The 24,078-nt window shown below is 39.1% G+C and overlaps 1 protein-coding gene across 5 annotated transcripts in view; it reads left to right on the plus strand.

The window, feature by feature from the left end:
* The window catches only part of NCALD (neurocalcin delta), a 393,861-nt gene that overhangs the window by 237,758 nt on the left and 132,025 nt on the right, over positions 1-24,078 (plus strand). The gene's annotated exons all lie outside the window — the stretch shown is intronic.

Consider the following 24,078-nt stretch of genomic DNA (forward strand, 5'->3'; position numbering starts at 1 on the left):
CTCACTTTCTACATCTACTCATTTGGTATGGAAAATTGAAGAAGATATTGTGCAGCAAGTAGATGGGATTTTTTTTTAATTCAGAAACAATTCTTTTGAAATTCTATTATGGTACAATTAGGACGGCAGTACCAGCAATAGTGGATTTCCTGTTAAGTTAGGAACATGATTAATTTCCTAATTTGTTGATGTGGGTCTTGAAAGCCATCTCATTGAATATTTAGGAAATTGGCTTTTCAGGAAAGGAAATCTACTGATATATGAAGTTCTTGGAAAATTTTCAAGATACGCTAATGGCCCCAGATGAGAGCCAAGCCAAGATTTATAGGCAAGGTAATATGGCTTAGGTCCTGGTAATAGGTTTTGTGGCTGTTTGTAAATAAGGCGTGAATATTAATCTGATGTTTACTTGGCCAGACAGTTTTAAACGAAGAACAAATGGCAAACATAAAACAAATATGGGTAAGAACAAAACCAAGTGTATTTTCCTGGTGTTGCAGGGAAGGGAAATAAGTTGATGCAAATTGAAATTTAAATGTACTCAGCTTTTTTTCGTCCCACTTCCTTTGTCCCCATTAAGTTTAGGCATTAGATGAGCAACATGGCTTATCTGGATGTGATAAGAATGTGAAAGGGAAAGTCTGTATTCCAACTCTGGTAGGCCAGTCCTTTTAATGCGATACATAGGACAATAATAAAGTATGTGAGGTCATGCTAAGCAAACTCTAATTTTTTCTTTCTTCGTATCATCAAGAACTGAGCCGCAACTCCAGTATATTGCTCGTGGAAGCCAAAATAGAATTGAGCATTTAAGTTGGTGGTGAGAGGCTCTTACGTCTTGGGATAATCTGGTTGAAGTACTTATGGCTATCACAACCATAAACACGATAGTAGCCATTGCATTAGTTCCTTGGATCTTTCTGACGTCAAACCAAAGAGTAATAGGAAAATATGTGTTCTTGGCCAATAGACAGCAAAGCAGGAGTGTGATGCAACCATTCCCCTAGACATGGAGGTGTGGAGAATCCATATGCCTGCGATTAGCTTCTGACATTCCTGCCCTTCCTCAAGTGTGCAGGTCTCTCTTCTGTGATTTCAGAGACAGGTGATTCCTTACTGTAGATTCTCTGTGTGAGTGAGCCCCAGGTAGGCTGGACTTCGTCTCTGGTTTATGTGGAGCGGAGAAAGGCTAGGCCGCTGGAGTTGATGCTGCAGATTCAAGGCATCTTCCAGATTCACAGGAGGACAGTTTGGATGAGAAATTGACAGAAGAGGTCTTGAGGCAGTGAAGGAGCCACTTCCTGCTTCAAGACTACTGTGGTCTTGAGGGAGGCGTGGACAAGGCAGGGCTAAGGATGACCTCTGGAATAGAGGCCAAATCTCCCAACTGGGACTTTCCAAATGGATGGCCTAAGTTAGCAAATACTGCCCCATTTCCTGTGCATTCTGGAATTTGTTCAAGAATGTCAGGTACCCTTACCTAGTGACAGAGATCCTGATAGCAATAGGTAGGAAAGATACATGTAAAGAAACTATTTTAAAGTGAAGTATATGAATAGACTCCAGGTTTACAATTATTTCTGATTCCTGTCATCTGGGTGTCTCTCTTTAGCTCCTTGAGGCTAGAGTCATTTTGTCTGGATCCCCAAGAAATCATATCTTCCCCAAGGCTTTCCATGTAACTGGTTTCTCAGTTACATGATATTACATGGAATTCTGTTTTTCTATAGTTTTTGCACTAGACACATCCTTCCTTCTCCTCTTACAAATATTATTTTAATCCTTCTAGCCTGGGAGCTCACCACTCTCTTTATTGTCAATTTCCTATAAATTCTCCTGTATCAAAAAAAAAAACCCATCTGTTATGTCAACAGAATATCTACCTATAAATTCTCCTCTATCAAAAAAAAAAAACCCCACCTATTGTGTCAACACAATATCTATCATTCAAGAACAGTCATGGGGAGAAATTATCTCAGAGCCCAAGAGTAGAAGACACCAGATATCTAGGGGATAATTAAAGTATGCTTCCAGCTGTTTTCAAATAGAGACAGATACTGATCATCCAAATAATTGATTCGCTGACAACTATTTTCCACGCAGTCATGTTCTTAATGCAAAACAGCTAAAAAAATTCATTGAAAAAAAAAATAAACCAAGCTGCGTCTTTATTAGTGTGTAGAAAACAGAATAGAAAGAGAGAAGTTGGTTTCTCAACAATTTTGCAATACGTTCCACTAGTATCATGTAGACTTAGGAGCATGTAGTTCAATGACAGTAGATAAATGATTCCATTTAGCCCCAAAGTGTTGATTAAGTACCTACTAACTTGAGTCCTAGTGGAGAATGATCTAGTATATCCTAGACCTGTATATCTGGTAACATAATATTCCTAGAAACATAATTCATTTATTCACCTGATAAATATTGAGCACTGGCTATGTGACGGCCCTGTGTTAAATGATGGCAATATTCATGGGGATCAAGATAGGCATGGTTTCTGCCTGTAGTTGAGGGGTGTGGGATGGGAGGGAAATGTTAATGAAATAATTGCACACATTTTACAAATGTGAGCATTACTATGATGGGGAAAAAAACAAACAAACATGGGAAACTGAGACCATAAAACACAGGCACTACATCTAGGTAAGTGGTGATCAGGGACGACTTCCCTGAAGAAATTTGAAGAGATTGCGAACATGGAAGAGAGTGTTCTGGGCAGAGGCCCTCAGGTAGCAGGGAACATGGAGCTTACTGGGAACTGAACCAAGGGCAGTGTAGCTGGAGAGAAAGAGGGAAAGCTAGAAAGGTGGCAGGAACAGATTATGAGAGACTAATACATGAGTGAATGAATGTGAGTAGCTTATTATACACAGTGAGTCCTATCGACCTGTGTCCCTAGTGTGAAAATAAAAGAAGCTTGCAATTTTATAATGACTCTGCTCTTTGGGAGATGATATTCACTCATTCATTCACTCATTCAGCCAATAAACACAAGAAAAGATCCCTATTCACATGGATCTTAAATTCTAGTGGAACAAGCAGATAATGTGCCAATAAGGAAATAATATATAGGTCTTATGGTAAGTTTTTGTTTGTGTATAAGTGGTGTGGGTAGTTTTTAGGTGGAATTTTAAAAATAATTTCAGATATTTATTGTATTGCATTCAAGTGTAGTTATTCCTTTGTTTCATTAAGTTATATGTTCTAGCAGCGCTAAGACCATGCTTAGCACGGGTGTTCTTCATTGTACTCAACTCACAGTTGAAGACTCGGGTGAAACTCCGAGAGGGAAGCTGTGAGATTTGTATTCTTGTTTCTGAGGATCTCATGATACCACAGCCCACCTGGCACCTTACCTCCTCTTCTTGGACCGGTGCGGGGAGCAGGAGGGGAGCAATACAAAGATTTAAATGAAAACAACAGAAGCTAACATTGATCGAGAAGGATCTAAGAGAATTTCAGTCTATTTCTTTTTACAAAAAGAACTCAGTACATCTTATTACACACTTAATATATTTTGTAAATTTTGCACATTTACCATCTCTAAAAAAAAGATTCACATCCTACAATCAATGTACACATTTAAGAAAAGGTATTTCTTTGCCACATTCCCAAAAGCTGTTATTTAATTGATGGTCCATCTTAAAATCATCAGTGCCTTACGACTCCGAAAATAATACACATCTGGAACCTTGTTCGAATTTTCAGTCATGCCTGTCTTTTCTGAAGATCTCCTTGAAGCTTCCCTGATGACAGCGTTTGCATATCTGCATATAAAGTATCACCATTGATGGAACTAAACCAGGGCACCTCTAAGGGTCACCTTCGGGTCTTGCTTGCAAAACTGAGAGGAGAGTTCATTATAGCAAAGAGAGGCCTAATAATAATCTGTTTTAGTCCCTAGGAACTTCGTGACTTTTGATGTTCAGATTGTATGAATCAAAATTATTATTCCCCATATATGCCAAAAGTAATGGAAATGTTCATGTGATCCTTTAGTACTGGGTTTCTCAGGCGCACTGTTGACATTTGGATCAGATCATTCTGTTGTGAGGGGCTGTCCCATGCATGGAGAATGTTTGGTAGCATTCTGGTACCAATAGTATCTCCTCCTGCGCTCCCCCCTCCCCCCCCCATCATGACAGTCATCTCTAGTATTGCCAAATGCCTCTTGGGAGGGGCAAACTCACTTTCTCACTTGAGAACCATTGCTTTAGTATATCATAGTCACTGGTTCCCAATCCTGTGTTCTAGCTTGGTATTACAGTTGTATCGAAAACATGTGCAATCCTAAATGCATAGCTTTCAGTTTAACAGGATGGTGTCTTTATAATTCTGTAGTTCCTACATCACAATTAAAAATGATATTATGAAACCTGAGCTAGAAGGGTAACCAATTAGATTTTTACTCAGCCAAACCTGTGAAATTCTAACATGGTAATACATTTTTCTGTGGGGCAGGGTGCCTACACTTTGAGAGGATTGTTCTATTAAAACTGTATAAAATTTTACCCTCAAAGTTTAAAACTTACTTGGTGGATCACCTAATTTTTTAAAAGATACGCTTATGGGAATCTTAAAAAGACTCCAACGCATTCAGCTGCAAGAATTAAGAGCCTCTAGGTGACACATAGAAACTTAAATGAGGCACATTTAATGAGTTCAATTCTAGTTTGATGGGAGGCTGAGAACAACAGAGAGAAAAAAAGTGCCACTCTTCTGTCCTTTGGTGCTGGCACTTAACATTTTAGTGTAAGTTATTACAATAGTGTATTGGTTTAATGTTCCCTTAATATCTGTGGTTTAATCAATGTTTCTGAACATGGAAGAATGTGTGTTCTCTCTGCCACTGTTCAGCTAAGAAATGACGTTTGAAAATTACCGTAATCATGCATGAATAGATCTTCTAAAGTGGTATTTTACTACACTATGGTGCCTGGGAAGATTTAATATTGCATAAACTTACTTAGACATATAACTAATACATGGCACCATTAGGGGAACAATTTTTTGTAAATTCCTTTTTGTTATTGTTTTATTTATGTCTTAAATGTTTATATATTTATTTTTGAGGGAGAGAGGGAGGGGGGGGGGAGAGAGAGAGAGAGAGATCATGAGTTGGAGAGGGGCAGAGAGAGAGGGAGACAGAGAATCCCAAGCAGGCCCTGCACTGTCAGTGCAGATCCTGATGTAGGGCTCCACTCAGGGCTCGAACTCAGGAGCCCTGGGATCATGACCTGAGCCGAAATCAAGAGTCGGCCACTTAACGGACTGAGCCATCCAGGGGTCTTAATTATTTATTTTACCTAAAGGCCTCCTGCCTCAAAATGTTGCATATATTTCAAGTGAGACCAATATATTGTTTTGTAAAATAGAGCTTTGTTTCCTGTCACTATTGTATTCAGGAATATTAAAAAAATTTTTTTTAATGTTTATTCATTTTTGAGAGAGAGAGAGACAGAGAGACAGAGAGAGGGACAGAGTGCAGGTGGGACAGGGGTAGAGAGAGAGAGAATCTGAAGCAGGCTCCAGGCTCAGAGCTGTGAACACAGAGCCCAAAGTGGGGCTTGAACCCACGAACCGCAAGATCATGACCTGAGCCAAAGGTGGACGCTTAACTGACTGAGCCACCCAGGCCCCCCTCAGGAATATTTAAAAAGTACTGATTTCTCAAAAATAAAGTTCTTATTCTTTTTCATGGTGCTCAAACCTTTCTACTAACTGGCTGCAGTCCGCCTCCTGAGATTCATTTTCTTTACCTCCCTTTGCTCCTGTCCCCCTATCACTCTCTGACAGCAATGAACTAGGTGGCCTGAGTAACAGGATGGACCTCTCCTTGCACTTTTCTGCCTTCATAGCTCTTCTTGTGCTGTGATGTCTAACCCCTGAAATTCGACTTCATGCTTAAGAATCATTTCTTACATGGAACTTTCTCAAATGTTCTCAGTTGGGATTAAACTCTCCCTTTCTCTATCTCTCCCCCTGTCTTCCTCCCTCCCTCCCTCCCTCCCTCCCTCCCTCCCTCCCTCCCTTCCATCCCTCTTTCTCTCTTTCCTATAATGCTTGGAAAACACTAGATTAGTGCTTTTCAAACTATCTATGGGGATGACTAGGCTTTTTAAAATTTCCTATTCATCACATGCCAATATGTATCCTCTTGTCCATGACTAGTACTTAGATCTCTCCATGTGAAACTTAACTACCCAAGTTCTGCGTATACCCCATCTATACCACATTCCATGAGATGCATCCACTTGACCACACATTATTTGGATGTTGCAGCAATGTCCAACTCGTGTAAAAAAATGTCTGAATAGTTACTTGCAATATCTGTACTTGTCCTGTTTCAGTCTGATAAGAATAGTTCATGGGGGTGGCTCTGGTCCACAGACCACACTTTAAGGAGCATTGACCCAGACTATAAACTCCATGAGGACAGGATCCGGGTCTGCTTTTTTCATCATTATAATTCTAGCCCCTGGCATTGCCTGTCACATAGCAGACACATTTATTGCATGTGGAAGTATCATGCTATAGAAAACAGCACCTGTCTCCCAAGTAACTTGGATCAGATCTCAATCAATTTTTAGCACCTACAGGATTATCATGCCTTACTTGTATCAGAAAATAGGAATGAATGAGAATATCAGACTGATTTATTTTAAATATTGCTCTTTAGTTTAAAAGCTACTGAAATAAGGGCACCTGGGTGGCTGAGTCAGTTGAGTGTCTGACTTCTGCTCAGGTTGTGGTCTCATGGTTTGTGTGTTCAAGCCCTGTGTCGGGCTCTGTGCTGACAGCTCAGAGCCTGGAGCTTTTTCAGATTCTGCATCTACCTGTCTTTCTGCCTAACACATCAACCCTGCTCATGCTCCATCTCTCTCTCTCTCTCTCTCTGTCAAAAATAAATAAACATTAAACAAATTAAACACATAAAAGCTACTGAAATAAAACATACCTCCTTCTTCCTACCGCTGGTATGGCCTTTATAAGTGAAGATTACTTGATCAATAATTTAATTTTCTTTCACTGGATAGTTGCAAAAAGTCGCTGCATTCAAATTCACTTAAGTAAAAATGAAAGGAGTTTAAAAGAAATCTAAAACACTTAGCCTGTTAAATGGCAATATTGAGAAATTGTTTGAGAGAAATGTATTTCTAGAAGAAAAAACCCCACAAAAACAAAACTATATTTAAAGCCTTTCTTTTATGCAGCTCAAGGGGGCACATTGAAAGTCTTCAGCAGTTTAAAATTCTATTTCTGAAAATGAGAATCACATGGAGTTAATTTAACATCCACCACTGTAATTTCTACTGGGAAAAACACCTGGGACATGAGTAACTTTTTTTTTTCTTCAAAATTGAAAATGTAAGAGATTCAGAATAAATTACTTGACAGTGCTCTTGGAACAAGGATTTCTTTTTCTTTCTTTCCATTTTTTTTTGAACAAAGATTTCTAACTTTCAGTAGTTCAAGAGTATCTTTCTCAAGTGGTAAAAAGTGGCTGCAGTTGGATGTTCATACATTTTATTGACTATTTCATTATTTTAAAGTTAACAGCCAAGAAAAACAAGGAAATTTACTATATGTTTTTCCCACCGTTATTAGCCACTTATTTTTCCATGGAACGTTTGTTATTTCTGGGAAACATATGGCATGTGACCAGAACCATAATTAGTAACAGTTTGATGTTATAGGAATTCATATTTTGGCAATTTCTAGCTTCTTTAGATCAGTGGCTTCCTCTGAAATATAAAAGCAGCAAATAAAGATCCTAAGGGTGAATTCTGGAGTCAGCTTCTTTCTCCTTTTAGAAACAGAATTATTTGCTTGTTTTGACCAGGGAGGTATTTGAAGATTTTTGCAAACGCTTATATAGTTCTGCTCCAGAGCCAAAAGATGCCAGAAGGAGGCACTGTTTTAAGCACTTTGCATATTCCACTTAGTTAATCATTGCAAATAGGGGCAGGAAGATATTACTTTGCCCCAAGTCACTTCAGTGGGAAATTATGTAGTTGAGATCTACCTGAAAAAGTCTGGCCCCAGACTCTGCTCTATCCGATAGTAGTGTCTCTTGTGCAGTGTGCTTGTCTAAGGAGATGAAAAGTTCCAATATTCCATTGGTAGAATCCTGTGGAAGAGATTATTTTCTTGCAGACTATTTCTGTCTAATAGCTAGGAAATGTTGAGTAACTGGGGTATATTAGGTAACTGGGAATTCTGGGTAACCAGAGAATGCTGGGAAACTGGGGGAAAGGGGCAAGAAGCCATTAGTTGTCAGCTTATTCTGAGCAACTTCCTAGCATCTCTAAACCAAGGGGTAGTTGTCATCGATAGTCTCAGGACCTGGGACTGGTCTGCAGAGTTGGCCACCTTGCACAGAATTCCCCAAAGCAGTGTTATCTTTGAATCAGAAGGATGAACCATTGTACTACAAATCTTTAAGGATATGGTATTTAAAATTCACAATTTTCAAGCACTTGTTACATATACATATATAATAACCAAGAAGAGGAATTTGGGGGGGAAAGAGTGTGTGCTTATTTATCAATTCACTTATTTTTTTTTTTTAATTTAAGACTTAAAGACACTGGGATAAATGGGGTTAGCAGAGAGCCCTTAGACCTTCCAATCGGACATACACCACTGAGTTCTAATATGCATCCCAGCCAGGAGACAAAGGGTAATCATTTTTGCTTTGTGTTGGAAGCCATGGTTGCTGAGGCTGATTATCCACAGAAGCAAGGTAAAGCATCTCATCAATCTCAAAGTGTAGTTTGTCATCCTTTGTTACTAATGGAGTTACTAAGGACTGAAAACGCAACATTGCTTAGCAACATGCATCATGGTTATTTATTCTTTTGAGCAGCAGCAGCAGTAACTAGTCTGTCTTATAAATGTCTTAGTAGCTATTTTCATTTTCCTTTTCATTTAACATTGCTTGCATTCACTGCCATGGTATTAATCAAGGTGCTTAGACTGTGGCTTGCTGTGGGGGTGGGGCATGGGGTGGGCTTAGGTATAGTCCCTTACCATAGAGATCAGCCCTGAAAGCTGGCTATTGGTTGAATCTAGAACCAAAAGGAAATTAGGCTATAAGTAAGAAAAAGTAGTGAAAGATTCCTACAACTCTAACGTTCTCTATAAGTCTTCTTATTTTCACTGCTGGCAAGTATGTGATGGTGATGTCATCCTGTGAGATGTGGGAACTTGCTATAATAACTCTTCAGACTACTTGTTTTGTTGGCTCTGGCCTTTTGGGCAATAATGAGAGTCCATAATAACCAAAAAGTGTACAGAATAATCCTTACTTCCTCCTAAGAAAAAGGTAACCAAAAAACTCCAAAGGAATGATCTTTATTTCCTCCTAATGAAAAGGTAACACCTTCACTAATAGCAGTGCTAACAGCCCCCTGTCATTTGCACTTCACGTGTGTGTTGGAGAATGAGTCGGTGTCTGGGGAAAATTTGATCTGGATGAACTTCCTCCAAATCCCTCCTTTCTTCTTCAAACTGGAATAGTACCAGTACAGCTGAGAATCCTGGCATTCTTCTGTTATCTCCCCTTCCTTGGCCGCCACAGTCATCCTAGCTTGGTCTCTTAAATCCTGGTGTTCTAATTTGGCTTCTGTTCTGATGACAAGCAAGAAATCCCAGTGGTTCGGGCCATCTTGTAGGAAAGACGGTCTCTGAAGAGGCTTGAACAGTTGTGGGAGGAAAGAGGGGCCAACCTTCTGCATGAAAACAATGGGGAAAGAATCAGTTCTCGGCTAAAAAAAAAAACCCAGAAGCAGCCATTCATCCTGGCAGGGGAGATGTTCCACTTGGGATTGTCACCCAGTGATTGATGTTGTTCAATCCCAAAATGTGTGGAGGGCTTTTGGAATTTGAATTAGTGAGCAATTTGTTTGATTCTTTGCCCTTTGTGGGGAAGGATCCTGGAATGTGTGTATCTTCTTCCCGCAGCTTCTTCAGGGCTCTCCACATCCTTGGCTTTGCCTTTGCTTTGTTGTGTCCTAGAATCACTAATTAATTATGGACCCAGTTCCTTCTGTGCACTTGCTAATTGGATGTTTTGGAAAATTGCTCCAAGCTGGCTTAAATAATGAGACCGTTAAATGGCTCAGAGGTGCTGGGAAAGATAAAGAGGCCATGGCCATAGGAAATCCAGCAAATATCACCCAAGATATCTGTTACCCCAGTAACCAAGGGAGATAGAACCCTGGGACAGAGGAGTTAGAGAAAAAAAATCCTCACAATGAAGTGGTGAAAGGGACAGGGTCAGCAAGAGGGGCCATTGTTAAGTAGAACATTTTCATGGAAAGAATTCTGTCTGAAGGCTGTGTTGGGTAGCAGTCCTGGCCAGCCAGTGCTGCCTATTGGGGAGGGAGGGTTCCCTGAAAGCAGGAGGAAGAGTCAGGACTTTGAAGTCTGACATACTGACATCTGTGTCTGGACTCAGCTATTTACTAACTGTGGGGTTTGGAGCAAATGAGTTTACCTCTCTGAGCACTCAGCTCTTCATCTGTGAAATGATAAATTATAGTACTTGTCTCATAGAATTGTGGTGAGGAGTAAGTAGGATCAAGTTGGTTGAGTGTCTAGACCACTTCCTGGCACATAGCAAACCCTCAGTACTGGCTAGCCATTATCATCATGAGGTTGTGTTTTCAATTAATGATGTAATAACAACAAAGACATTAACATAGGTAAGATACTCAGCCTGACACAGCTCCAACAGGAAGAGTTGGCGTTAAAATATGTTGTAGGAGAATCCATATTCTTGTTCCTTCCTTTCTACTTTTTTTCTAGCCGATTTGTTTGCCCCCTTCTGCCTCCTCCTCCCTCCCCTTTGGGAGAGGAGAATAATTTAGAAATTGAGTAAGAAAAGTACGGCTGTTCAGCTGGGGGCTTTGGTTTTGGGAAGGAGGCTACCAGACCACAACTGGCCAAATAACACATGGAAATCATTCCCAAAGTACATTGTATCATTCTGTGCCACTACTTATTTGCTATTTATACATAGGTAATTTGCAGTTCAAATTCTAGATTTTTCTCCCCCATTAGAATGTAGGCCTCCAAGATGGCAAGGATTTTGTTTCTTTTGTTCACTGTTAATTCTCTGGTGTCTAAAACTAATCTATGCACATGGTATGTGTTCAGTGAATGTTAGTTGGAAGGACAGTAGGAAGAAAGGGAGGGAAGAAATGAAGAAAAGGGAAGAAAGAGGGGAGGGAGGAAGGAAAGACAGGTAAATGAACTTTACCCAGAAGATCTTGAGGTCAAAAAGGGGGGGAAAAAGGTGTTAGAAAGAAGACTTTCCTGGCTAGTCTAACAGGTGGACAGAGGAGGCCTATAGGTATTCGAGTCAGCAAACATTTAATGAGCATTTGTACCTGGCACTGAAGCAGATGATAGCAATGTAACAAAAAATAAGATACTATCTTTGCTACCAAGGACAGAGGTCTAGGAAGGATCCAGATGGGCTTAAATGTGATATAACTGAGATAGCCTTTGGAGTAAAGTGGATAAATTTGTGTGTTATCAGATTATAAAGGGTAGGAAATACTATCAAATATATAGGTGCTATGTTAGTTTCCTAGGGATGCCATAAGAAAGTATCACAAACTGGTGACTTAACACAATAGAAAATTATTGTCTCACAATTCTGGAGGCCAGAAGTCTGCAGTCAAGGTGTTGGTAGGACCATGCTCCCTCCAGAGGCTTTAGGGAAGAATACTCCCTTGTCTGTTCCCTCTCTGATAGCCTCTGGCATTCATTGGTTTATGGCAGTTTAAATCTAATCCCTACTTCTATCCACATGGCTGTGTTTCTTCCATGTCTCTGTCTTCTCCTTTTCTTTTCAGGGTGCTAGTCATATAGTTGCATCTGCAATGACCCTATTTTCAAATCAGGTCATTTTGAGGCACTTTGGGTTAAGATGTCAACATGTCTTCTGCGGGCACACAATTCAACCTATAACAGTTGCTAATCTAGGATTTTAGAGACAGGGTGGAGCCTTTAAGATGACACTGGGTCTCAATATTAAGCCAGTTGATTCAGAGTAGCTCTGGGGATATCAATGTAATCTTATATTATACTGATATATATATATATATATATATATATATATGAACATTAACACCAATGCATACATATATATGTATACATATACATATATGTACATATTTTATATATACATACAGGCAAATACACACAGAAATTAATATTGATATGTGTGTATGTGTAGGCTCATATAAATACATATATTCTCTAGCTGCCTATTGAGAGAACCTAGAAACAAATGACACCCTCGTAGCAATGAGCACACTCAGATCCTACATCTTGGTTTCTAAATACCATTCTCCAATCAAAGAAACCAGAGGTCCTTGGAGAAATGGCTGGTTATAAAGCTAAGGCAGGAAAAATGCAAGATAAATTTGGAGAATCTTGTAATGCTAGAAAGTTTGAAAGTGCTAAAAAAATTGTATTTTTTTTTAAGGAGAGAGCATGTGAAAAGGATATAGAAGTCAACCTGAAAGTTTTCTATAGACGAAGCTGGGACATTTTGAGCAAAACATAAGTAATAATAGTATTAGATTATAACTAAAAGCAAAGATCAGTATTCATGAGTTCATACTAATAGAAACAAATGATTAAATAAATAAATGGAAGAGAAGGAAATTTTTTTTAAACAGATGAATTCTAAACTGTAAGTGTAGAAGAAATGTGGGCAATAGTAAATCATCATTAGGACATCATAGCAATAATGCTGCAGGCAAGATCCACTGGTGAATCCTAAGATCAGTGGGCAAACTTTTAAGGAGAAAAGAGAATATTTGCATAGACTCAACATATCTCTCTCAAAATATTTACTAATTACTGTGGTAGTTTTAATGTTTGTCACAGATTCTTTGATAGTTCCTCATCCAGGAGGTGTAGCTTAATTTTCTTTGGGTGTAGGCTGGACTTAATGGCATGTTTCTAACAAACAGAGCATGGAAAGGAAGAGAGAAAGTTTTCAATGGGTAAACCTCACAGACACCACCTAAAGCACGTGATGAAGGTTAATGTCACTGTTGATAAGTCATACTGATAGCACGTATCCACTAATATGATGCAGTGAGAAGGGCACTTCACCTTGGTGGTATTCTTTCTCCAAATCCCTGATCCCAGGCTAATCATGAGACAAACCCAAATTGAAGGAAAGTTTGCACAATACTTGACCTCTTCTAAAGTGTCAAAGTCATGAAAAATAAGGAAAGACCAGAAGCTGTCACAACTTGGAAGAGGCTCAGAAAACCTCATGACAAAATACAGTGTGGTATCCTAGGCTGTATCTTAGAACAACAACAAAATAATGAAAAAAAACTGAGGAAATCCAAATAAAGCCTTTAGTTTACTTAATAGTACTGTACTAGTATTAATTTCTTGGTTTTGATAACTACACCATGGCTGCGTAAAATGTTAGCAATAGCTGGGTAAGAGGTATATGGGAACTGTCTGTACATATGACTTTGCAACTTTTCTGTGAACTAAAATTATTCTAAAATAAGACATTTTTCCCCCAAAGAAAACATTTTAAAAGAGGGCTCTGAGAAAAGGACTCTATAGCAATATTATCAGTTTGCCCTAGTGACAGACAATTCTCTACTTACGTCACTTCCTCTGGCTCTTTTGCCTGGAGGGGATACAACAATTAGCTCCACCTTTTGGCTGAATCCCCCCAAAATCCTCACACTGGTCTCCAGGTCCTGATAAAGTCTTCCCCACCACCTTATATTGCCTCTCTGATTTTACCTCTTGCTACTCTCTTAAATCTAGCTAGATGTAATCAGGAATAGGTAAGACTTGGGTGTCAGAAAGACTCATTTGGCAACAAGAATGTGGTAGAAGGATTTAGAATGAGAAAACTTTGGGCTTCCCGTTCTAGTTCTGCTACTATTCACTGGGATGACACTAACTAAATCATGTGACCTCCTTGGGCTTTTTAGCTTCTAAACTGGAAGGATTGTATCAGAGCGCTTTTAATTGTAAATCACTGGTAATGTGATCCTTGGCTATAGCAGGATATGAATTTGATTTATCCATTCAGAAACATTTCTACATATTTTTGTCCCTGGTGTGAAATTGTGAATCCCATTCTGGGTAACAGCTGCATTCCCAGCCTCTGCCTTGAGCTCAGGGCTTTGCAAGGAAGGAGGAAGTATGGCCAGAAGCTGACATCACGCCATGTTCTTCTTAGTTTCAAATCATTTCCATCAGGCAGCGTTTCCCAAGCTTTAGTCACCCATGTCCCATCTTCCTGATTTTTACTGTGTACACATTCCATCTATACTATTTTCTACTTAGTATCTTTCTTTAAAACACCCCCTCTTTGTATTTGAACTACATTTGCCCCAAGCAGTAATAGTGGTGAACTTGCGGATTTGATATGCCAACTCTATTTTTTATAATGCACAATACAAACAAACAACTGAAATCTACCACAACTATGCACTGCCTACAGTTGTCTCAAGTAACACTAGTGTTACGCATTCCACACTTTGGGAAACACCTCCATGAAGGGGAGGGGTAGGGCCCTGGAGATTTCACTGTTGTCAGTGTCCCTCCTCCAGTGATCTTAGAGCTTGGGAAGATATAAAAAGCCATTCCTTTCAGTGAAACTATTGGGGATCCCATTCTAAGACATTGGGGGTTGTTCACTTTATTTTGGCTTGGAATGAAATACAGAAGTGACTAAGACTTCCCTCTGAGGAAGAGGCCCAAAGAAGCAGGAAGGAGGAAACAAAGGTATTTTGTTGACTTAAAAGATGGGAATGAATGGCATAGGAAAGGAATGGAGAGAAAGTAATTAACTGGAATAAGATAAAGTAGCAGGAAAACAAAGGGGTGGTGGGAGAAAATACTGGAGGAAAATGCAGTTGCTCAAGGAAGCAGAGGATGAAATGAAAGGTGAGGGACTTTGTAGAGATCCTCTTTTTTTCTCTCGGACTCTCATTCATGATGTGAGAACTGATTAGATACATTTGAGGGTCAACTTGAACGGCCAAAGAAATAGTATTCCTCAATAAACTTGCGGTAAGTGGGATCATGCTCTGAACATGTGAGCTCCTCCTTGACACATGGCTTTGGCAGGAAAGATGGATTTAATACTACCAGACAGAAGGAGCTAGAAAAGTCTAGATTTTCTCTAGCATCCTTTCACACTTAATAAAGAGAGGGAAGGACATTTGTTGGCCTTTCTCATAATACAGATCTGATTGATTCAAACACACATGTGCACGGGTTAGTCATATTTGAAGAGTAAATACATTTTTTAAAAAATCTGAATTCCAGAGGATTAAAATATCTGTGTTTGGGAACATCTCCCCTGGCACACAGCTGAAGTAAGTGCCTGCAGATGGTCACAGCCCTGTTGTGTGTGCGCGTGTGTGTGGGTGCATGGTGTTGGGGTCCAACACACATTGCACTGGACTCCTGTAAAAGCTGCTGAGTCCTAATACCATAGAATTTTGTTTGCGGGGTTAGAGGGGTATGTTAAGAGCCAAATCAACTGCGCAAAAGGCCAATCAGGAAAAATTTCTGTGTTGCTTTGTATTTTTCCAGATTCTTCTATTTAAAAATAGTGCTCTCTCAGAGGGAGTGCTGATACGGTTTCTATCCTTTCTAAAAGAGGACAGGAACTGAGAGGCTCTGAGGATACTGGGTATGGTTCATACATTCAAGAAAACAGAGTCAGCCACAAGACAAGAAGCTCTTTGTTAAGTTGAGCCAAGAATGCTATTGATTACTCTTTCCTGAGATGAAATTAGGAAAAACCTAAGAATTAAATTGCTCTCAAAGTACATGAAATGTAGCCTCATATACTGTTCTTCCAAAACCTCAACTAGGATATTTATAATAAGGTTTTGGTTTCTTTCCAGACTTGAGAGAACACTCATTTGAAATTACGTTTTCTGGTCAATTTCTGCCAGATGTTCTTTAGATAACTCAGGAAAACTTTTTTCTTTCTTTTTTTTCTCTTTTGGTCAGAGAACCGTACCTGGAAGTTCCCTTTCCTCTCTCCCTATTGATTATTTATTTTCTCTTTTACATTTTATACTTGGCTCTTTTTAGAGGCAGACCCATGGACAGAGTCTTATTTCTCCAGGCCTTTCCCCTCCAAAAGGAGAGAGAGTGCGAGAGCGAGAGACATAGAACGAACATGCCCAAAAGTACTTTTGCATATGCCTTGACTTTTCAGAATTTTCAAGACTATGTCAAGGCTTTGACCAAGTCAGACCTTTGTATAGAGCCTGTGAATCTCAGCAGCACCATGGTGAGTCAGCCTTTTCCAGAAGAGCATTCATCACATGGTATGGGCCACTGAGTTAATGTGCCTCTGACAGCTTAGCTCACGGACCTTGGCTAGATCCTGGAATGATTCAAAGTAACAAATTAGATCATCAGACCACCAAAAAAAAAAAAAAAAAAAAAAAAAGTAGATTCTTTCATGTGATTTTGATTCTTGTTTATTTCTTATGAACTTTACATAAACAAAGTGATTTGTAGAGAGTACATATACAACCAAATCAAAGTTGAAGAGAATCTCCTGAGATAAAGCAGAGACTGTGGAGAAAATGTTTACTTATTAGGTATTTGTTCTGCCTGTCCTCCAAAACCCTCATTTCCAACACTGATTTCTAGTGGGAAAAAGAGTCATTGTTCTTTAGACCTAAGCCATGGAAGCAATCATATTTCTGATGGGAAAGATGTTTCTTAAGTATATGAATTGAGGAGAGTTTGGGGAGTCTGAGTTGAAAAGATCAAGACATCCAATTTAGCCTTCCTTTCTCCTTGTGAATAAGCGTTGTGCCCATGCTGATGACCTGGTGTATTTTCTGGTTTTAATTTCCTGAATTTTTGAATGGTAAAAAAACATATTATGATGTCTGTTTCCTAGGAACAGAAACACAAGTGAATACTTGAGAAATTTGATACAGAGAAATTTGGTTTGAAGCTTGTGGAAAAGATGCATGAAAGCCCAATAAAATGCTGTTCTTCTTCATATCTGGTCTATCATGATTTGATGAGGTTATTCTTTGTAGCCTGGTCCTGAATAATGTCATAACTAATATGTAAGTGGGTGGATTACTTGAATACTATTGTGCTATCAATGCCTGGCATTTTGGCCACTGCACAGATAGGACATGTGAAACTTAAAATATATGTGTGGACTGTGGTTTAAGTCTTTGATGGAAACAGTATCTTTTGAGCCTACATTACTACAAATTAGTATATGATGCTGCCTGGGGCAAGAGTACAGATGGAAGCCTGAGCTGGCGGCCCCTCACCTTCTCTTCCCGTCCCATCTCTAGCCCCTCCAACAGACCTCCCATGCAAGCATGTTGTGTCAGTTTCTTGTAGCTGCTGTAACAAATTGCCACAAACTTAGTGGCTTAAAATAACCCCAGTTTATTATCTTGTCATATTCTGAAGGTCAGAAGTCTAAACTCAAGTTCTTAGCAGGGCTTCTTCCTTCTGGAGGTCCTGAGGGAAGAATCTATTCCCTTGCCTCCTTTAGCTTTTAGAGGCCGCCTTTATTCCTTGGCTTATGGCCCCCTTCATCTCATCATTCCAACCTCTTGTCCTCATCACATTTTCTTCTACTGACTCTGATCCTCCTGCCTCCCTCTTATAAGAACTCTTGTGATTACATTGGGCCCATTCAGATAATCCAGGGTAGACTTTTCATCCTAAAATCCTTAACTTCTTTGTATCTGTACCATATAAGGTAACATATTCACAGGTTGTAGGAAGTAGGATGTGGATTTCTTTGGGGGCGGGGGAGTCTACCACATATGTGCAATTTCTAGTCCTGCATTTTCCAGCACCATCTTTACATCCCAACACACACACACACACACACACACACACACACACACACACACAGCTGTCCTGCCTGCCCTTAAGAACAGCAGCAGCACTGCTATTCTTTTTTTTTTTTAATATATGAAATTTATTGTCAAATTGGTTTCCATACAACACCCAGTGCTCATCCCAAAAGGTGCCCTCCTCAATACCCATCACCCACCCTCCCCTCCCTCCCACCCCCCATCAACCCTCAGTTTGTTCTCAGTTTTTTTGACAGTCTCTTAGGCTTTGGCTCTCTCCCACTCTAACCTCTTTTTTTTTTTTCCTTCCCCTCCCCATGGGTTTCTGTTAAGTTTCTCAGGATCCACATAAGAGTGAAACCATATGGTATCTGTCTTTCTCTGTATGGCTTATTTCACTTAGCATCACACTCTCCAGTTCCATCCACGTTGCTACAAAAGGCCATATTTCATTTTTTCTCATTGCCACGTAGTATTCCATTGTGTATATGAACCACAATTTCTTTATCCATTCATCAGTTGATGGACATTTAGGCTCTTTCCATAATTTGGCTATTGTTGAGAGGCAGCACTGCTATTCTGCCCTTGGGAGAAGGGAGAAGGGCCCCAGGCAAGGGCTCACACAGGTCCTCGAAGTGGCTCAGACCAGTTGAACAGGAAATTCTGGGATCATTGGCTGAAATGTAGTCTAGACTTAGGAGAAGGTCAGTGCAAAGTTGATGTGGGCACATGCCCTTGGCTTGTGGATTCCTTGACCCATGAGGAGGAATGCAGCCAGAAGAAGGCCTCTAAAGTTTGAGGCTCAGAGCAGGGGCCAATCTTGCCTTCAGCAGCCAGATGGGTGACATAACTGAATGTGTGGAGGTGGATGGTGGTAACATGGAGACCATCTGCCCCTTCTAAAGGAAGCAGCACAAAGGGGCCCAGTGTGGTTGCATCTTTTAATTCTTTTGGACAAAGGTAGAAATCTTTTTTTTAATTTTAAACACTGTGCAAGAAAAAAAAGTGCACAGGAGCCCCTCAGCTCTCCAATCTGCAACTGCCCTCTAGTTAAAAAAGTACAGACTGCCAAGGAATAGACAACACTACATCGTATGAGTGAACAGTGAATGTCAATGCTAAGTTCAGAGGTGATGCATTAATTAAATTACTCAAAGCTGGAAAATCTGTCCTTAATTGTGCCAGTGCCCAACAGTCACATGAGAAATTTAGCTGGAAGATCAAATGACAATATTAAGATAAATATTAATGAAATGGCAACAAACTGGTGATGCCTTCAATTTGGCGTAAACTTTTTCCCATTATGAATTTCAGGGAGAAAAAGTCTGTAAATTAAAACTCCAGAGTTAAAGTCCAACAGAATTAAGGTCCAAAATCAAAAGCACTTGCCCTTGAGAGTTAAAGTCCAAAGAAATCAAAGTTCTAATCATTAAGGTTTAAAATTAACTTCAGTTCAAAATTAATTCAGAAATTTCTGAGACATTACCTCACAGTCATTTAGTCTTTCAACAAATAATTATTGAGCTTTTCCAATGTGCCAGGAACTGTGTTAGTTACTCAGGATAGAGCAGTGAACAAAACACAAAAAATCAGTCCCTTATGGAGTTTGTATCTAAGATAGTGAAACTTGCAAAAGTGCATGAGCAGGCATTTGAACATATGGATCTGGAGTTTAGGGGAGAGGGTCCAAGCTGGAGATATAAATCTGGTGACTATCAGTATATAGATTTTTATTTAAAGCTATGAGACTGGATGAGAAAATCTTAATTTTTGTTTCACCAGAATCCAGTAAGTCTATCATCTACCATACTGGAGATCATAACCTGTGAATTCAAATTTAATGGGAAAAATACATACCCACTATCACCATCAGAAAGAGGAGGGGTAAGGGAGAGAGTGAGAGAGATCCCCACAGGGATAAACCCTGTATTCCTAAGCATATGCTGAGAACGTATAAGAGTGTGTGCTTCCTGTAGGCAGTTAGCATCCCAAAGAGAAAAAAAAAAAAAAGTAAATCAGGGCTAAGGCTACACATGCCTACTTTCTATTTTCAAAGCTTAGATTTGTAGAAAACACTGCTTCTCCCCTAGGACAGTGAGGCAGGGAGGAGAGAGGCTAGGAATATTCCTCCAGAAGTCCTTCCATACACATCAAGTCAGAAGAAGAGGGATTTGACCTCCATACTCCAAGCCCCCAACAAACACAATAGGAAAGGAAATTCAAACCATAGTATTTGGTTGATTGTTTGATGTAAGTCTCTCTGGCAACAATGATAAAAAGTTTCATTGGTTAAGATGGAATTAGGAACAAGCAAGCTTTCATTCTTCAAGATCTCTCTTATTCTGGAAAATCAAGAACTGGGTGTGGAGTATTGATGCATATCATCTTATATGGACATGTGTACAGGTCTGCCAATGATCAAGGAGAACCCAGGAACCCCTGTCTTGCTGAGTCCTTGAGTCACACCTGCTTCTGGGAGGGACTGAGTTATACTACTCTAACCAATCTTTGTGACAAACCCTTGAATGATTCTATTTGGAGTCCTCCATTCGCGATAGGTAAAGATTACAAGTACTCCTTGTCCCTCTAGGAAATTACAACAATCCTATCAGGTCATATACAATATTGGTTTTCTTGTCAAATCTTTATAAAGAAGCTGTTTCTTGTTATCTTAAAATGCCTAGCTCACCTGTCTCCTGTTTGCCCCCTTTCTTCCATCAGTATCTAAGAGTGCAGTATTCCATGCAGGTGTTCATAATTAACTCCATTCACCCTAATCAGCACTGGCATTTCAGCACCTAATATGCACAGTGGTTCTTATTGGTCATGGTTCTGTTTGCTTGTTGGTTGTTGATATTCGTGTATGAAGAGTAGATACATTTTCACTCGCTGTGTTAGCCTCTTGTAAAGAGACTGGAACACTTAGAATTGCCTTCACAAGTGACTTGAAGCAAAAAGCTCTATATTTCCTGAACCACCATATGGCAGTAGTAGACTTGCTTCATGTGTCTTATAAGGTTGATTGAGATTGAGATTATAGTATGTGAAAATGCTTTCAAAAATATATAATACTGCCTAATTTAAGGGGGCATTCTGATTGCTGATGAACATAGTTCAGTTTTCTGTCTTCCTGCATGTTAGAGTTACCTCAATTGCCTCAAAATGCTTTTGTGTTTTTCAAAGCATTTAATGGCTACCTTACATGATATTAATACATGTGGAATCATAAGGAATTTAATTCCATTTCTATGGAGGAACAGGAACGTGCCTTCTTAAGGTGTTATCCCTAAATTTCCAAACCCTATTTATTTTAAGAATACCCACCACAGACTGCAATGCTAGCCTAAATCCTCCTGGCTGGTGGGAAGAAGCAGATGATAGAGGAAGCCTGTTTTTTTTGTTGTTTTTTTTTTTTAAGTGAGAAACATAGTTTTAAGACATTTCAAAAAAAGGGGGGAGAAAATCCAATCTTTCTAAAAATTCAAAGCAAGTCTTTGGCAGAGGCAAAGCCGACAAATGGAAAGAAGCTTCATTCCTACAGTTACGGAACCAATATCCAGATTGAGTGAATAAATCTGGTTGGTCACAGAAAAACCTCAGAGTTGAGAAAAAAATAGTCACGAATGACAGACATGCTTCATTCTTCCAAATCACACCTCACATTCTGATGAAAGGTGATGAGAAGGCTATTGGAGTGAGGGGTGTTTGGGGAACCTTGGTGGGAATTTTGAGAAGCCAAGCATGGGCTGGTGGAGTAGCGGGCTCCAGGGGCAGCCTGCCTGGATTCCAGCTCAACACCACTGCCGAACAGCTATGAGGACTTACAGACTTGACCTTCCTTCCTGTGCCTTCACTTTCTCATCTATAAGGTGAGAACAGGAGCTCCTGCCATATCAGGTTGTGAAGATTTAAGGAAATAATATGGAAAAGTTTTAGCAGAGTACTTGAGAAATAGCAAATGCTTCATAAACATCTATTATTAATGGCTTTTAAAAAAAGAAGTATGAACTACCAGAGAGAGCTGGAAAAATTTTAGTCATTTGGCGTTAATCTCAGGGAGCCAGGAGCAAGACATGTGACCAGACTTTGACTCTTCCCAAAATACTGAAAGGATTTTCTACTTGTCCCTGTTAGGGAAAACTAATGTTAAAATAAACACTAAGTCACAGTAGTCAAAGTTATGAGAAGTGTGCAAAGCTGTACTTGGGTATTTCTCATTTTAAAAATGTTTATGCAAATTGTGTTCCTTCTTATTATGCTATTAGAAATTAACCACTAGTTAATATTTGCTTGTAATTTGAATAGATTACTTTTAGAAAAAGTACAGTAAAGTACATGCTAAACATTTTCTAATGTTTGTCCAAGACTTAGAAAAGTCAAGCCTAAGCATGGCTTCGTGGATCATAATTAAGAAAACACTATTCATTTGGAACCAGCTACCAAGTTATAGGCTCTGTGCCTAAGGCCTCAAAAGGATAACTTGGTTAGGAGAAATCCACGAAGTCCCAGAAAATGTCACAGTTGCAGAGTAGTGCATTAATTAGTATATAGATATACTTTAACCTACCTAATAATTGTTTCTGAACAACTAACTGTGTCTACAACAAATCTATAAATTATAAAATCATTTGCCTATTAATTTACATTATAATATCTGTGAAACATCGTTTCCGATTGAGTCTAATTCATAGTAATTTCTAATTCTTTGTCAGATGTGGTAATTAAAAGCCTGTGAAAGAATACTTTGTGGTGTTAGGAAATACAGTCTTGTTTACTAGTTAAGGACAGCCTGCTGATGAATCCTTCTGCAAATTTAAGGAATTTTTTTGGTAATGAAAGTTATATAATTATGAGATAACAAGGGGTTATAAGTTCTCTGAGAGCAAGGATTATGTCTTCTATCTATCACAGAACCTTACAGTGAAAAAATACAGCAAAAGCAGTTCTGAGGGGGGATGTTTGTAGCAATAAATGCTTACATTAAGAAGCAAGAAAGTTCTGGGGCGCCTGGGTGGCTCAGTCGGTTGAGCGTCCGACTTCGCTCAGGTCACGATCTCACAGTCCGTGAGTTCGAGCCCCACATCAGGCTCTGTGCTGACAGCTCAGAGCCTGGAGCCTGCTTCAGATTCTGTGTCTCCCTCTCTCTCTGGCCCTCCCCCCATTCATGCTCTGTCTCTCTCTGTCTCAAAAATAAATAAATGTTAAAAAAAAAAATTAAAAGAAGCAAGAAAGTTCTCAAATAAGCAACCTAACTTTATACCTCAAGGAACTAGATAAAGAAGAATGGAGCCCAAAGTCAATAGAAAAAAAAGGAAATAAAAAGATTGGAGGGGAAAGAAATGAAATAGAGGTAAAAAAAAATAGAAAAGATCAATGAAACTCAGAGCTTGTTTTTTAAAAGATAAACAAAGTTGAAAAACCCTTAGACTAAGAAAAAAAGAGAATACTCAAAATCAGAAACAAAAAAGGACACATTACAACTGATAACACAGAAATACTAAGGATCATAAGAAACTCTCTACACAATTATACATCAACAAATTAGATAACCTAGCAGAAATGGATATTTTTCTAGAAATATACAACCTACCAAAACTGAATCTTGAACAAATAGAAAATCTGATCAGACCAATTACTATTAAGGAGATTGAATTAGTAATCAAAAACCTTCCAACAAAGAAAAGTTCAGGATCAGATGGCTTCATTAGTGAATTCTACAAAACATTTAAAGAATAATAATACCAATCCTTTTCAAACTTTTCCAAAAAAATAGAAGCGGAGGGAACACTTCCAAACTCATTTTATATGAGGCCAGCATTACCCTGATGCCAAAACTAGACAAGGACTATAAGAAAAGATAATTACAAGCTAATATCCCTGATGAATAGAGATGCAAAAATCCTTAACAAAATGTTAGCAAACTGAATTCAACAGACCATTAAATTATACACCATGATTAAGTGGGATTTATTCCTGGAGTGCAAGGATGGTTCAGTATTTGCAAATCAATCAATATGATACACCCCATTAACAAAATGCAGGATAAAAATCATAGGATTACCTCAGTAGATACAGAAAAAGCATTTGACAAAATTCAACATTCATTTATGATAAAAATTCTCAATAAAGTGGGTAGTGGGGGAATGTACCTCAACATAATAAAGCCATATGTGACAAGCCCATAGCCAACATTATACTG

Source organism: Acinonyx jubatus, chromosome F2 (assembly GCF_027475565.1).
Source record: "Acinonyx jubatus isolate Ajub_Pintada_27869175 chromosome F2, VMU_Ajub_asm_v1.0, whole genome shotgun sequence".
NCBI lineage: Eukaryota > Metazoa > Chordata > Mammalia > Carnivora > Felidae > Acinonyx > Acinonyx jubatus.